This window comes from Diplotaxodon limnothrissa, linkage group LG19 (assembly GCF_057381915.1).
Source record: "Diplotaxodon limnothrissa isolate DT_005_m linkage group LG19, D_limnothrissa_male_GT1.1, whole genome shotgun sequence".
In the NCBI taxonomy this organism is placed as follows: Eukaryota; Metazoa; Chordata; class Actinopteri; order Cichliformes; family Cichlidae; genus Diplotaxodon; species Diplotaxodon limnothrissa.
The window spans coordinates 23,009,510-23,017,983 of NC_140614.1; positions in this window are offsets into that span (position 1 = coordinate 23,009,510).

An 8,474-nucleotide genomic window follows, 5' to 3' on the forward strand; every position below is an offset into this window, starting at 1 on the left:
GAGGTGTTTCACCAAAATTTCCCTCCTTGCTTAGGCACGGAAAGAAATCTGTTGGAATGAGTTAGGAGGAGCTGGTCGGCCGTGTTAGAATGAGGAGGCGGAGCCCTGAGCATGGCTCAACAGGGGTGTCATAGACACACGTGGTGTCATTGCAGCTTCCGTAGTTGGTCACGCCAAGGTGATTCCCATAGTGAAACACCTCACTCTGTTATCAAAGAACCAGGGATTACATTAAGTAACCCAACGTTTAATTGGCAACAGGTCAGTAACACGACTGGGAATCAAAAGAGCATCTTAGAGAGACAGAGTTGCCTAGATAAAAAGATTCAATTCAATTCAATTCGATTTTATTTATATAGCGCCAAATCACAACAAAAGTCACCTCAAGGCGCTTCATAGATAAAAACCCAACAATCATAGGAACCCCGAAGAGGTTAACACGTGAGGAGTGGATCGAAATCATGTTGATATCTGGTGAACGCAGTAACTGGGTCATTGCAGCAGATTTCAATGCAAGACACCCTACGAGACCACCCATCTCCCATGCTACAGTCAGCAAACTGCTTGCTAAGTTTCGGAATACTGGTTCAGTGTTGGATTTGCCAAAATGTGGATGCAAGAAAACTGTCACTGATGAAGAAACATCAGTGGCTGTCCTAGCTTCATTCAGCAAGAGCCCACAGCGTAGCACTCGCCACATGTCACTGGAGAGTGGCATTAGTCGAACATCCCTTCGGCGGATATTAGCTACTCACAAATGGCACCCTTACAAACTCCAGCTACTGCAGCATCTCAATGAGGATGACCCAGATCGGCGCACAGAATTAGCAGAACGGGCAAAACAAAAATTGGAACAGGACCCTCAGTTCACGCAGAAGATTTTGTTCAGTAATGAGGCAAACTTTTATGTGAATGGTGAAGTTAACAAACAAAACCACCGCTATTGGTCTGACACTAAACCACATTGGATGGATCCCTCCAAGACTGTTAGAACAACAAAAGTGATGGTTTGGTGTGGTATATGGGGTACAATGATAGTGGGTCCATTGTTCATCAATGGAAACCTCAAGGCCACTGGATATTTGAAATTGCTACATGATGATGTTTTTCCCTCTTTATGCACTGAAGCTGGCACATTCCCCGAGTTTTTTCAGCAAGATCGTGCACCACCACATTATGGGTGCCAGGTCCGAGCATTCCTAGATGAACAGTTTCCTGGAAATTGGATTGGTCATCGTGGGCCAGTTGAATGGCCCCCAAGGTCTCCCAATCTGACCCTTTAGACTTTTATCTTTGGGGTCATCTGAAGGCCATTGTCTATGGTGTGAAGATACGAGATATGCAGCACCTGAAACTACGGATACTGGATGCCTGTGCTGGCATTTCTCCTGCCGTGTTGCTATCACTGTGTGAAGAGTGGGAGAAGAGGGTTGCATTGACAATCCAACACAATGGGCAGCACATTGAACACATTTTATAAATGGTCAGAAACTTGTAAATAACTCATGAAAGAATAAAGTTACGTTGAAACCAAGCACACCATTGTTTTTCTTGTGACATTACCAATAAGCTTGATGTGTCACATGACCCTCTTCCTATTGAAAAAACAGAAGTTGTATCCAAGATGGCCGACTTCTAAAAGGCCACCACGGTCACTGCCCATCTTGAGGAGTTTGCCCCCTCACATATACTAATGTGCCACAAACAGGACTTTAACATCACCAACCATTCCCATGTTATTACGGTGTATCCATATAAATGGCCCACCCTGTAGAAGCTGAAATGGCCTGGAGTCCAGATCGTTCACCAAATAAAAGCATTTGGTGCATCATGAAATGAAAAATATAGCAAAGATGATCCAGGACTGTTGAACAGAATTTTAGAGAGGAATGGGACAACATGCCTCCCCCACATTCCTCCCCGAAAAGCCAAAACCTTTCAGTTCATAGATGTTTTTAGATTGTTGTGAAAAGAAGAGGGGATTTATTGTAATAGAATAGAACATAATACTCGTTCATTGTCATTGTGCATGTACAACAAAATTGTAGGTGTTTCACATCAACTTCGGGATGCAACTGCAGACGGCAGGAATAAATAGCAAAAAGGAGAAATACATACAGTCAAAGGGATATATACAAAACAAGAAAAATATATACAAGTATAAGAGAAAGGCCCACATTAGAGAACAAGTTGAGATTCTTCAAAGGAAGAATGTGTAATACTCATCGTGCAGCGGTTGGCCAAATGGATTACAGGACACATGGATGTCTAATTGAAAGAAGGAGCAGCACTGCTGCCTCACTATTCTTCTCTTGGATTTCTAATTTGTCAAAGCTGTTTCAAAACCTTTCAAGTGATTTCTACTTCATGTACCAGTCACCAAAGCTTGATAGTGGTGTAAATTATGCTCAGTCAGTTCAGGAAACCCATTTGAGACAATCAGTCAGTGAATAGTAAAGGAATAGTTTGATGGTCTGTAAAAGTGTTTTGTTGCCTCTGCAGTGTACAGAGGCAGAGCCAGTGAGTTTAGCTTAGCATAAAAACTGAAAGCCTAGGGAAACAGTCATTTCCTACTTTTTGGACAGAACCAGACTTGTGGCCCTTAAGTTCCAGGTTAGTTTTACTTTTATTTTTACAGATAATTTAGGGATTTTCCCAAAAGTATATACTTTTAACTGCCAGACCCTCTCAAAATGAAAGTAAAACCTGAAAATGTAAAATACACACAAGTATATGAGCCGCAGCTCTGAGAACAATGGCACCAAGTCCAGCCGAGATACGTCTTTTCGCACACAATGTTTATGTGTGAGAGGAGCTCAGTCTTGGACCTCAGACAGGTGTCCAGCCGGGTGCTCAGGCCAGCTAACCCCAAGCCCCTGGCCTCGGTCTGGTGCCGTAATGCTGGAGGTCAGAGGTTAATGGAGCAGAGTGGCGCCGGCCAGTCATCCCCCAGGATCTTGGGTGGATTTGGTAAACAGTGAAGCTGTCATTGCAGATTAATACTGAGAGGAGGTAGAGCAGGTCCGAGCACACAGGGGGCTAATAGCTCCCAACTCAGCCATGAAAGTGCTTGTCTTCCTCATTCTCCTCTCTCCCTCATCCCTGCAGATAAACCCCGCAGGCTTTGAGGGAGGGAAAGCACAAGAGGGGGAGAAGGAGGTGGCAGGAGAGCAGGGAAGAAAAGAAAATAGTTAACTCAGAGAAAAAGGACTAACAAGAAGGTAATAATCACACGTGTGCTTGAAACACTGAATGGTAAATACACTAAAAGGTGTGGAGCTTTTTAAAGAATTCACTTTTCTTCTTATTTTGAGGATTTAGAGTTCTACTCAAAGTTCATTCACTGGTTACAGCTGAAAGAGCACAACCCCAACCGCTACCTCTCCTCTGCCTCTGTGGGGGATCTTTGGGGACTTTCTTTTTTACTTTTTTATGTACACAAGACTTAACACTCAGATTTATCTGTCTTTGCATCTTACATTTGAGGGGGCGGCCCCATCGATGTCTAATCCAGCTTGTGTGAAGACAGGATATTATATGTCACTGCTTTGCTCTGCGTTGCGGTTACTTTCACTACAAGTAATGTGACACCGAAAGAGAAATAAAAAGATATGAACCCTTATAAGGGGTTTTAACACACGGGATGGTATTTCAATGACATAATAAGAGCTAAACTGTTTTCAGGAAGTGGTAATTTTCCATTTATGCAGTATGTGTCATTTCATTTTGGCTGTGACATTTTTTATTGGTATCTTTATGTACATTTTAATTATTGGTTATATGGTAAATCAATCCAACAGGAGCAACGGCACTCCATTCTCAATCCAGGAAATGTAGCAGTCATATAGCTTTAGATACATTTTAAAAAACTTTAAATGTTTGTTCTGTAAAAGTACCTTGTGTAGATTAGAGGAAGCTAGTGGTTTGAACTGAATGTTGAAAGACAAACACAGCTACTTGTCCTTAATCGCAGAGATTATAATCATCCTTCAAACCTAAAGCTACAATAGACAATATTTTTTGTAAAGTAACAATAGACCCAACAACCTTGCTGTGTGATGATTACCCTTAAACTGATGAAGCTGCAAAAAATTATCACAGAATGTTGCATCCGCTCCGGAGCTCTTGTTTAATACACACCTTTATGATTTGAATCACCTTGACCACAACACCCTTTCTTTTTGCAAAAACAGTTAGCACAGATCTTTTTGTAACCCCTTCCTACTTCCTGCCCAGCACTGCTTGCCCAAATGGCAAGCTGAACACATAGCCAGTGAACATTTGAATTGACCAAAATAAAAATTGAATTGTGGGCTTACATTTTTCTTGTAGTTAGAAACTAATTTTTATTAATAGCTTTATAACATGAACAAAAGTCAGTGATGTGTTATCTGTCAATACATGACCAGAAAATTGGAATCAGGCTCGCAATATGGTTCCACTAATGTGGTTGTGGTTCTGCTGGTCACGGCAAAATCCCCCAAACAAGTGTGCAGCATCTGTAACAAACTGATACCTTGTTCGTCATACGGTCATTTTACTTATTATGACTTATCCAAACATCTGAAATAACTGTGGTTCACTATATGCAGTCCCACTCATTTACCTCCCCACTGTGTTGTCAGTTAGTCTCCAGGGGATGAGGAGGGGTCTAGGGCAGTAGAGGAAATGGCGTGGGGGGTGGTTCTCTAAGTGTTTTCAGTGCTGTACTCCATTGTACAGGCCTCACAATGGGGCTGAGTCTTTGATCTTAGAGGGGTGCACCTCACTCCTCGCTCTCCTCTTCCTCCCTGTCCTCCTCTCTTCATTTCTCCTCACTTTTTTTCCAGCTTTGACCCTCCACGTACAGCCAAGAGGGCAGAAAGAATAGAAAGGAAATTAACCACTGATTGCAGTGTATGAAAATATAATCAAGTAAAGAGAAGGCTTAACAATAGCATATAAAGCAAGAAGGGGAAACAAAAATCCAGTTCATATCCCTCTTGTCCTCTCTTATTAAAAGGCCTGCAGTGTGTACTGAAGATGGCCCGTTGGCAGATTGTTAACGGTATATTGTTCAGCCCCCTTATATCTTTTCTTTCATAGAGCAGGTGCAAGCAGGATACTAAGGCCCCTATATATCCCCTGACTGACTGTCAGGTCAATATCCTCTATACACTGTGACTGCATTTCTATCTCTGCTGCAACCACGCTCCTCTTCTGGCTTCAGCTACCATAGTCCCCCATCACGTCCTCTGTGCTTAGCTTTGGAAAACAGTTGGGCTCAGCCCCCCGCCTTACCCTTCTGCCCAATAGTCCAATGCTCCAGTGAGCGTCTATAGATCCCTGGATCTGCACAGCATTGCATTGTCTCCTGTCCCTGGCCTAATGCCAAGAACCAGGGCAGCTTTGCAAAACTTGTACTTCTCCAGAGCCTAATCTTTTCTTTGCTCCGATCCTTTCTTTGAGCCCCTGCCTCCTCAATTCTTTCTTTTCTTCTCCGTGCTGGGCTATTTTCGTCACGCCAGAGAGCTTGTGACTATTTACTAGTGCACTGGTATTGAGAGTTATTGTGTTTGGAATGCAAAAGACGGAGTGAGGATTGGTCCAGTGCTGCCGAATTAATAGCTATGCATATTGGATAGCGCAGAGAAGGTCGATACTTACAGGTCAGGTCAGGTTGCCTTACTTAAAACTACTGAAGTTTGCAATACATTCAAACTACATGAGAATTTGATTTTAAAAAAGCCATCAGCTATGTTACACTGCCTCCTCTGTCTGTTTGGTGCAGTGTGTTGTTTTGGTGCAGTGACTCATACATAAACGCTTACGAAAAACAGCCCTAATTTCAGCAATGTGTCAGGTGACAAGCCCAGATGTTGTTTGGCAACTAGCATTCGCTGCTTCATTAGCGCCACTAATTGAAATCCTGCATATTGTATTGCACTAGAGGCAGTTTTAAGCCAATAAAGCCGCACCTTTCTGCATGCTTAGATAGCATAAAAGATAATGATTTTTCCCATAATTTTCCCATAATTTTGGTAAACTGCTCCTTCATTTTTTTCTCACTTATTGTGACTCATTTCCTAGCTCAGTTACTCATTAAGCTCATTCTAAATCCTATTATGTTGCTTTTTATATTTTCCTCGCCCTGGGACATGATAAGACCTGTATTTTCCTGAAGACAGGCTTACATTTTCTGGCCCCTCCTTCACACTCATGCAGACCCTCCAGCTTGCTCACAGTGTCACCTATCCCAACAGCACCCACACCCTTGGGGGGTGCTCAGGGGCAGGGTGTATTTGGGTGTATTCCACCCCAGCAGCACTCCACATCCCAGACGTAAACACGAGTGACAAATGGGCCACACTATCAGGTATCAGGTGTCGGCACGGAAGATTTGTAATGTAACAAAACAATGGGTGACAGACATAAAAAAGACCCTTCTTATCTACAATCAGAGCTTAGACGGCTTCTTCTCCACTACAGCAAATTCCACTTTGGTTTCAGCAGCCATTGAGAAAATGATTTCCCCTTTAAGTCGTTCAGTTTTCCCATCCATGCAGCACAGATTAGGTACTCTTACAAAACTGAATCGGTGGCCTGTGGCTCACTAGGAGGACATGTTTTGGTGTGCTGTGATTAAAGACAGAGAAGTCAGGCACAGCACGACTTGTTGTTGTGAAATGGAGGAAGTCCCCACATGTCAAAAAGGAAGTAAGAGCTTGCCTGGAACTGGCACGGACAGGCAGTTGTCTGTGTCTGGTCAGCATACAATAGTTTTAAAAGGGAATTCACATCTCTCCAGTTGACTAAGCCTGGAGGATATTTTCTTGTAGCCCTAAAAAAAACATTACGGGTGGTTATTTTCATTGGACAGTAATGTACCATTTATTATCAATTTGGACAGGAGAGCTGCACACATGCAAACAGTGAGGGAGTGTTAAAAAAAGATAATTCAACATTCCAAGTTGGGAAAATCTGAACTGCTGAGACAGAGAGTGTATACTTAGATGGAATGATAATATACAGCTGTTATCTACTTGCATCTGGATTTTAGCACAAGGTCTTTCACGCTGTCCTGGCCAAACGATTGAGGCTACACTGAAGCCATATGTGTTAAATTTAAGCTTTAAAATAAATTGAATGAAATATGCTTGTATTAATATGATACAATCACAGTCAGATGAAAGCTGATATCTTTGTTGTGGTCTTTAAGACATTTGGTGAGCAGAACCAGAAATCATGCTAGTACACTCAGCAGCACACAGAGATCCTCTAATATATCTCTGAGGTGATGACAGGTCAAAGAGGAGGCACGGGAGGAACGGGTGCTGACGCCTTGTGCCAAGAGGTCCCCGCTGATATTCAGAAAGGTGTTCCTGACATGTGAAAATCGTGCATGCAGCGTCCAGTGTTTATGCTCCACCCCCACCTTGCTCATGAGACACAATCCTCCTACGTAACACGCCCATGGCTGCCCTTAGAGGGCCTGAAACTGGAGATGCTGTGAGGAGAAGTGACCCTCCACCCTCCCATCCCCACCCCCTGCCCTTTGTCTCCTTACAATGTAGAGTGGTACAGTGAGCTCTGACACCCAACGGATTCCTCGTGTAGCTCCTCAGGGAATAGCGATCATTTTTTGTTTTTGTGTATGTGTTTGGGTGGCTTAGTTGGGCGCCTCTGGTTGTGTTTGCTTTTACCTGCATATATCCACTTTTATTTTGACTGTGTATCTCTCAGACTGACTGTGACACACTGTTCTTTCAGCAAATGTGAAGAGATAAAGGGTTAATTCACCCAAAATACGAATTAAAAACATTCACTGTTATTTTCAGTTGGATGTACAGTGCTGTGATTAGTATTTTCGAACTTCCCAATTTCTTAGTTTTTGGCATAACTGTCACATTTAAATGTTTTTAATCATCAAACAATTTTTATGATTTCTTAATGATGAAGTCAAGAATGAAATGTAATTAAACACCTTTTTTCTGGAAAGTTTGTTTCAATTTCACGAGCCACACCCATGCCTGATTGCTGCCACACCTGTTGAATCAGGAAATCACTTAAATACAACCCGTCCAACAAAGTGAAGCAGGCTAAAGGTTCTAAAAAAGCAACACATCATCTGATAAACAAAGTCATTGACATTTTTCAGTCTGGAAAGGGTTGCAAAGAAATTTCTAAAGCTCTGGGACTCCAGCAAACAATGCTGACAGGCAACGAGAGAACAACTCGGAAAAACTTGGAACAGTCTTAGCCAGACTACCCAAGTTGCTTTAAGACCTCATTAGCAACCCAAAACAACCCAGAACATCATCTAAAGAACTGCAGGCCTCACTTGCCTCAGCTAAGGTCAGAGTTCATGATTCAACAATAACAAAGAAACAAAAATGGCATCTATGGGAGAGTTAATGGTGACAACCACTGCTGACCAAATAAACACAAAGGCTTGTCTCATATTTGCCCAAAAAAACATCTTGATGATCCCGAAG